Source organism: Dipodomys merriami, unplaced genomic scaffold, assembly GCF_024711535.1.
Source record: "Dipodomys merriami isolate MVZ:Mamm:240054 unplaced genomic scaffold, mDipMer1.0.p SCAF_8, whole genome shotgun sequence".
Lineage (NCBI taxonomy): Eukaryota > Metazoa > Chordata > Mammalia > Rodentia > Heteromyidae > Dipodomys > Dipodomys merriami.
This window is the reverse complement of record NW_027206401.1, coordinates 53,381,079-53,389,801: the sequence shown is the minus strand read 5'-3', so window position 1 is coordinate 53,389,801 and position 8,723 is coordinate 53,381,079.

Genomic DNA, 8,723 nt, shown 5'->3' with positions numbered 1-8,723 from the left:
GAGATGTCCTGGGGTCAGGTGGCGATGTCCCGAGGTCAGGGGTGATGTTCCTGTGTCAGGTGGAGATGTTCCGGGTCAGGGGTGGAGATGTTCTGGGCCAGGGGTAATGTTCTGGGTCAGAGGTGGAGATGGGGGTCAGGTGGAGATGTCTTGGGTCAGGGGTAATGCTCCAGGGTCAGGTGGAGGTGTCCGGGGTCAGGTGGAGAAGTCCTGGTCCTGTTTCGGGATTCTCCCCATTTCATCTGGAGACAGAAACTTGAGTAGGTGACAGACAAGCACCTCTGTGATGTCACTGTGCTGCAGAGTGGGACGGATATTTAAGGGAACTGTATATGTGCACTGAAATGACCTTGTGCAAGGCCTCGGGTTCCAGGAAAAGGAACCCAGAAAATAGGAAAGCTTCTGTCTTCATTGTTCTTCGTTGGCATTTTCAATAAACATTTCACAAATAAATAATTTATTTCCAAGCTTCAGTCTAGTTACAGGGTTCTGTGTAGTGGCCTTCAAGTACTTGTATTATGGCGACAGGACATAGATGTATTTGAGTACTGAGGGTTTTTTACTAGCATACATTAGTGGTACACATGAGGTTCAAAGGACTTTTCCACACCTGCATATCCCACACCTGCATAACCCCATAAAATTCACTCCCTATTGCTCTTCCTGAGAACCTACCCCCTCTCAATGTCAACAGGTCTGTCCAATTGCTCTGTCTTCAATCATGTAAACAAACTATATTCATCTTCTGCTGAACATTTTTAACCTACAAATGCTACAAATTTGGATATGATTTCTCACTCTCAACTCTCTTAGTACTTTATGTCTGCCTTGTTTGTTGCAGGTTTGCATTTTCTTTTTATGTTATAGTTATGCGCGTTGTCATGTGTTCTTTTTTCTTACAAATGTGAAGGGAAGCTGGGTCCACACTGGACTATCTCCGTGTACTTTGCTATAGAAGCACTTGAAGACATATATTGAATTGATGGTTTAATAACTATCTACTTAGTGAAATTATGAAATTCTATAAAAATGGCTTAAGTTGCATAGTGTTTTTTTGTCTAGACTACACCCCTGGAGTGACTGACGTTAATACTTGGATGGTCAATCTCCTCCCTCTCTTTAAGACCAGCCAACTTAGTTGTATGCTAGATAGGACCCACAGGATGTCATATTTGTTATATTTTATTATGGTAGTGATATGTATTTGCTGTAGAAACTTTATGTTATGGATAAAAAATGGAGAAATTGGAATCTCTATAGCCCTAACAGTTACTGTGTGGAGTGATTTATGATTTAGTTTATTAAACTTTTAACATATGCAGCTAAACCAGGTTTTGAAGGCTGGAGTTATTTTTCATCTATGGTGTGTTGAGACTGACTTTCTCAAGTACAAAGCCGAGGGATGGCTCTTTATGAACGTGCATTTGTGCACATCAACTAAATTGACTGGGTTCCCTGCATACCGACCTCCATTTCCTCCTGCACTGACGGTGCTCCTGCTTATTCTGACTTCTCATTTCTTCTGTGCATTGACCATTGGTGCTGCTGCTCAGTTCTGACTTCTCATTTCCTCTGTGCACTGACAGTGCTCCTGCTTAGTTCTGACCTCTCATTTCTTCCTGCACTGATGGTGCTCCTGCTTAGTTTCAATATCTCATTTCCTTCGTGCACTGATGGTGCTGCTGCTTAGTTCTGACCTCTCATGTCATACTGCACTGATGGTACTCCTGCTTAGTTCTGCCCTCTCATCTCCTTCTGGACTGACGGTGCTGCTGCTTAGTTCTGACTTCTCATTTCTTCTGTGCATTGACCGTTGGTGCTGCTGCTCAGTTCTGACTTCTCATTTCCTCTGTGCACTGACAGTGCTCCTACTTAGTTCTGACCTCTCCTTTCTCGGTGCATCAATCGCACTCCTCCTGTGCACGTTCCTCTTGTGCTGCTGCTTCAACTGATTTGAGAACTCATCACATTAACACCCAGCTTCACCGTCCCATGCTGCTCTGCACTTCCTTCCAGTGTCCATGACCTGGAGGCGGGGTGACATCACAGACTTTGGGTTGACATGCTTGGTGATGCCATAGACCTGGGGAGACACACGGCATGGCATGATGCCACAGACGGGGAGTGTCACGGGGAGTGATATCATAGACGTGAGATGACACATGGGGTGATGTCACAGACCTGGGATGACATGCAAAGTGACACCACAGGCCTGGGATGACATGCGAAGTGATGCCACAGGCCTGGCCAGCATTTGGAGTGAAGTCAGGGGCGTGGTTGGTGTCGCCCTGCCTTCCCCTACCTCCTCCCCTCCGGAGCCAGCAGTGGAGGCCGGGATTCCCCCTCCCAGTGGAGGCTCAGGAGACCAGGGACCAAGGCCTCGGCTGCCCTGCAGCGCCCTCTAGGAATGGCCGGTCCCAAGAGGCTTGGGGAGCGGCTTGGGGAGCGGCATGGGGAGCAGACAGGGAGTGGTCCCCAGCGGCCCTGGAGGCTGCAGCGCCAGCCATTCCACTGAGCCAAGGCCTCCTGCAGGCCGCAAGGACCGTGCTCTCCAGCGTCTGGAAGATGCCCCGGCCGCCGCCGCCTCGCTGAGCGAGAAACGGCACGCTATGGGCACGCGGGACATGCCAGGCGCACGCAGGATGCGGGCACTAGGGGTCAGAAGGATCAGAGGGAACAGCAGCAGCAGGGCCCCGGCAGAGCGCCCCAACCCGGCCCTGAACCACGCCCTCTGCCCCCCACCCTGCGCCCTGCCCCCCTCCACCCTCCGCCCCTCCCTCCCTGCACCCTGCGCCCCGCCCCGTCCCCCGCCCTGGGCTCCTCGCACCACCCTGCACCCTTCGCCCCGCCCTGCACCCCGCATCCCGCCCGGGGCCCAGCACCTCCAGACCCGCCAGTGCGCACAGTCCGGGGTTAACTTCGCCTCAGTGGCTCGTCAGCTCGAGCTCTGAAATCTTTAGAAAAGGTAAATATTCCCACGCACAGGCCCGCACGCGCGCACAGCACACTCGCACACCCAGCACACGCGCACACAGCACATCCACACCTGCACACAGCACACGCAAACACCTGCCTACGCCCGCACGCACAGCACACGCGAACACATCACACCTGTACACGCCCGCACGCGCACACAGCACTCGTGCACACAGCACACGCACCCACCTGCACACGCACACAGAACACGCGCACACGGCGAGCTGGCCACGAGGGGTCCTGCTGTTGCGGGAAGGGGAAGCCAGGCCCGTTCTCGATTTCTTGCGGCGTCTCTGCATCCCCCACCCTGCCCTGCGCGGCCAGGCCTCGGCCAGGATGGAAAAGGGACTCCTGACTCCCGCTTCAACTCAGCAAGGGGTCGGCGAGGCAGGGCGGGGGGGGGGGGGAGCCCCAGGAAGTCAGAATGGCAGTCATCAAGGTGGCCGGGGCGACACTCCCAACCGCGAGCACCGCGCGCCGAGCCGCCACTGAGGTCGGGTCACCGAGAGTGGTGCGCGTCAAGTACAGGATCACTTGTTCTCGCGCGGAGTGCTCATTCTCCGACACACCCTACGTGGGTCAGGAAAGTCCTGCTGCACAGCAAGGAGACCTTGAGCTGAACACGAATGTGCGCTCGTTTTTATGAGTGTCTTTAAAATGTTTGGGAAGACGCGCAGATATGCAGACGTGCAGGTATGCAGATCGCAGATGTGCAGACTTGCAGATATGCTGACGTGCAGACATGCAGACGTGCAGGTATGCAGATATGCAGATATTCCCTCATAATAAACGTGGCACGCTAGGCACACGACGGAAACCACACTTGAAGTAGCACTGATTACCAACGCACGGAAACACGTTGGTGGAGAAGCAAAGTTGGGGCTTTAGTCCAGCTCACTTTTTAATTCAGCAATTGATTAACGAGGCAGACCATCTATGCCATTAGAACTCTGAGGTGGCGGCCGCTTTAGGAAATCAGACGCGATCGCTCACAAGGCAGTGAGCTTTCCAGGGCTTTCCAGGGCTTCGGACCCCGGGACTCACTGGACACTCTCCCCCTCCTTCCCCCCCCTCCTGCCCTCCTCCTTCCCTCATACTTCCCCTGCCTCCCTCCTCCTCCTCCTCCCTCCTCCGCCAGTTTCCACCACCAGCAGAAAATGAGTGCGGGAGTCCTCTGGAAGGAAGCCACCAGCTGGTGTCGAGGCCCAGGGAAGTGGCTCCGGTCGCAAGGCGGAGATCGGAACTCGGGCCTGTCCTCCGGCGGGGCCGCACACGATGCCCGCCCCGGGCATTGCCCCCCCCTCAGCCCCTCCCCCGCGCCCAGCCCCACCCCCCCGCCATGCGCCCAGCCCCACGCCCCGCCTGCGCCCGCTGGCCCGCCCCGTGCCTCGGCTCCGTCTCGAGGTCTGGGGACTTCGTCTTCATTAGCCAGGAGCCGGCGTGACCGGTCCTCCGCAGACTGAGTCCCAACGGAGCAGAGCTGTGCTGGAAAACTTCCCGGAAGTGCTACTTCCGATCGTTACACTGTGCCCCGCCCGCGGGCCCGGCGGACCCGAGCCATCCGCTGACCGCGGGGGCACGCGCGTCCGCACACGCACATGTGTGTGCACGCGTCTGACACGCGCGTCCGCACACGCACACTGTATAAGCACCGGACACGGGTGTCCTCGGGTCTGCACACGCGCACCTCACAATCCCGCGGACTCGCGTGTCCTCGGGTCTGTCTGCACACACACATCACAACCCCACGGACCCGCGTGTCCCTCGGGTATGTCTGCACACGCCCCTCCGGTGGAGATCTGCAGAAAATGTCTTTCGTAACTGAACGATCTCCGAGTTCAAACCCAAGATCCGCAGCCCGGTACACGGAGAAAGTGTGGATGTCACGCGCTGGTGTGCAGACCAGTGCGCGCGCGCGCGGGCCCGGCAGGAGGGGGGAGGAGGAAAGAGGGGGGTGGAAAGGGAGAGAGGGGAGAGGATGAGGGAACGGGGGATGGGGAGGAGGCCCCCCCTCCGGAGAGGGGCCCGGCCTGGGGGGAGGAGGGACGGCGAGGACGCCGCCCCGCCCCGCCCCGCCGTCCACCTGCGGGCGCGGGGCGCGGGGCTGGGGACGCGGGCCGGCCGAGCCGGAGAACGCGGCCACACAGTGCATCCGCGGGGCGCTTCAGACCTGGACTCGGCCGCCCGCCCCCCGCTCTACCCGGACCCGAACCCTCGCCTCCCGCCCGGACCCGGACCGGAGCCGCCCGACCTCCGCTTTACCCGAACCCGAGCCGCCCGCCTCGCGCCCGCTCCACCCCGGCCCGGCCGGCCGGCTCCGGCGCGGAGCGACCTCGCGCTCGCCAGGAGCCGAGCCGGGCGCCCCGCGGGTCCGCGCTCTGCGGCTCCACCGCGGATCCAGGTAGGCGCGCGCGCCCCGCGTCCCCCGCGCCCCGCGTCCCTCGCGCGCCATCGCCCCGCGTCCCCCGCTCGCCCCGCGTTCCCCGCGCTGAATCCGCGCCTCGCGCCGGTCCCGGCCCGCGGCTCTCCGCCCCCAGCCCCGTTGTAGTCCCGGTGCTGCGCTGTGCTCTGGGGGCGAGGTCACTGGCAGTGCCAGCGGCGGGGGCCGGGCGGTGCGGACCCGGGCGGTACGGACCGGGGCGGTGCGGACGGGGGCGGCGGGGACAGGTCGGCGAGGGCCGGGCAGTGAGGACGGGGGCGGCGGGGGCCGGGGTCGTGGTCCTGGTCGGGGCCGGCCTGGGGTCGGGGCCGGGGCCGGTGTCCCGGGGCGCCTTTCCCCGCGGTCCTTGGACGTCCACCCCGCTCTTTCACCACCCGAGCCTCGCTGGGGTCCGGCAGGGCCCGGGCCATCCGCATCCTGGCCCCGCGTCCTGCGTTCGGCGCCGCGACCCCAGCCCCTCCGGCCCCCGCGTCCCGCCCGGCGCTCCCTGAGGTCGGGAAGTTTGCGGGTCCAGGAGGCCGCGTTCTTCGCAGAGGTGGAAGGTGCATGTGGGGTTTTCGGGGACAGTGGACTCAGAGCCAAGAGGCAGCTGTGCTGGGGGGCATTTAGTTAGACTGGAGGGAAGTTAGACTGGGGGGCAGCTATGCTATGCTGGGGGGCAGCTATGCTGGAACTCGAAGAGGCAAAATTAGACCACCGGAACTGAAGTGAGAGACTGAGAGACACGCCTGAGCTGTGGGGAATGGAAAAGTAACGGACCCTCTCCCCATTTAACCCCTACCCCATGTACCTACACTGCATACTTTACCTCGCACACCCCACCCACAGCACCCCTTACCTCGCACATCTCCACTGCACCCCAACCCGCCTTCCCCAACTGCACCCCAACCCGCACACCCCCACTGCACCCCCTAACCCCACACCCCCCACTGCACCCCCAACCTTGCACATCTCCACAGCACCCAACCCCACACCCTCCACTGTACCCCCAGCCCCACCGTACCCCCACGGCACCCCACCCCACATATCTTCACTGTACTCCAACCCCGCACACCCCCACTGCACCTCCTTGCCTCCCCATTCCAAGTTCCTCCAGGGAGGGGAGGTCTGACACAGAAGCAGCTGGAGGTGGGGTGGCCTGGGGCCTGCACCTCTGCTAGGGTTTGCAGGGGTGAAGTTGGCTGCTGGGCGGCTCTTCCCCTCCCAGAGGACAGCTGAGAGCAATGGCCTCAGTGCGGTGGTGCTGGAGGGCCCAGGGCTCCCAGCCGGCTAGGTGGGCCCCTGTCCCATGGAGAGCCCCTGGTGGAGAGCCCGGCTGCAGCCACTCCCTTGGCCTGCACACATGCAGGTGATGTGGAGGCAGACTCCTCTAGGGGTGATGCTGTGTTCTGTGGGTGGCTGTGACTCCCTGGGGGGAGGGGGAAGAGAAGGCTGGGCCTGCATGGAGAGGGAAGGAAGGCCGGGCCTGTGGAGGAAGCTAAGATCCTCCTGAGGGGACTGGAGGCAGAGAAAGAGAGACCTGTCATCCTAGCTACTCAGGAGGCTGAGATCCTCAGATCACAGTTCGAAGCCAACCCAGGCTGGATTAGCCAGCAAAAAGCCAGACATCAAGCTGTCACTCAGGGTTAGAGCATCAGCCTTGACCCAAGAAGTTCAAGGAGAGCACCCAGGCCCTGAGTTCAAGCCTCTACTGCTTTGCACGTGTCATGCGTGCATGCACGCGCACTCACACACACACACACACACACACACACAGAGAGAGGATGAGTAAACTGCCAGGCTCTTCTATGAGATTTTGTGCAGACTGATCTGTCCACGTGGAAGGAATCTAAGTGAGGTTTCCTGGCAAAGGCAGGAGGGGGTCATGGCTGCCCCAGCAGAGTCACCCACCCTGGCAGGTGAGAGAAATATCACAAAGAAGGGGAACCAAACATGACTGTATTTGTATCTGAGGCCTTATTATCCTAGGAAGCCATCCAGAACAGATGGAGGCCCATGGAGTTCTCCAGAAATGGAGATTTTCCATCAGCATCTACTTTCTGGCCCCACAGTGTAAATCTCACTTGCTACAACAGTCATTTTCTGGGCGGGCAGAAATGTCCAGTGCACCCGGAGTAGAGACTGGGAGATGGGAACTATGAGGGAGAGCTAATTGGTGTGAATGGAAGTTCAAGTGAAGGATAAAAAGGTAACAGGAATATGGAACTGTGAAAGTGTTCTGGGAAGACAAATGGGACTGGTGCTACATCACAAGAGGCAGCCGGGCAAGGACAAGGGCCTGGTAGAGGACTAGCAGAAGTAGGGGAGGCCTACCAGCCAGAGGCCTGGTAAGACAGGCCTGGAGGTGAGGGAGAGGGATGGGCAGGCCCAGTGCAGGAGAAGAGGCTAAGGGTCAATGGATCAATTTGTGGGTGTGTGTGGCAGTACTGGGACTTGAATTCAGAGCCTGCACACTATCCTTGATCATTTTTACACAAAGCTGATGCTCTCCCAATTGAGTAACACCTTCACATCCAACTTTTTGGTGGTTAATTGGAGATAAGAGACTCACAGGCTTTCTGGCCCAGGGTGGCTTTGAACCACGATCCTCAGATCTTAGCCACCTAAGCCACCAGCCTTCAGCTTTTCTAAGTTGCAGAAGACCTCTGCAAACTCCTCACATCAGAGATGAAATTGAAAGCTTCTGTGCCATCGAGATAGGAGCTCTTGGGTATGCTTGTCTGCTTCTTGGCTTAGGTTTTTAACTGCATGTTTGGCTTTTCGGCTGTTTTATTTTTCTTCCCCCAAATAGTTTGTGCACTATTGTAGCTTCCCTAAAAATGGTGTCAAGGTTGGTAGAGGAGCAGATGAGCAGGCCCTGCTGTTCTCCTTGTTTACAGTCTCACATGATTCACAGCTGTGTCAGATTGTCCTGATGGGCTTCTGTATTCACTAGAGTGCATTGAGGGGAGTGAAAATGATCCGTCTCATCACGCAGCATTCATTTTCATAAAGAATGTCAGCACACAAGGCTTTTTTCAGCCACTGCACAGGATACTCCTGCTTTCCCGAAAGTCGAACTACTATTCACCGGACAGCCATGTCCTGGTCCATCTTCTCCCTCTCTTCTCACACATATACTTCTCTCACAATTTCCCAGTTGGATGTTAGTGCTAACACTCTATCCCTCCACATGTTCTGCAGTACCAATGCTCTGGATGACTGTTATACTATGTGAGATGACTGTATACCTGTGAGACAACTGTTACATACTGTGAGACAGCTATTATGTACTGTAAGACAACTGTATACACTGTGAGACCACTGT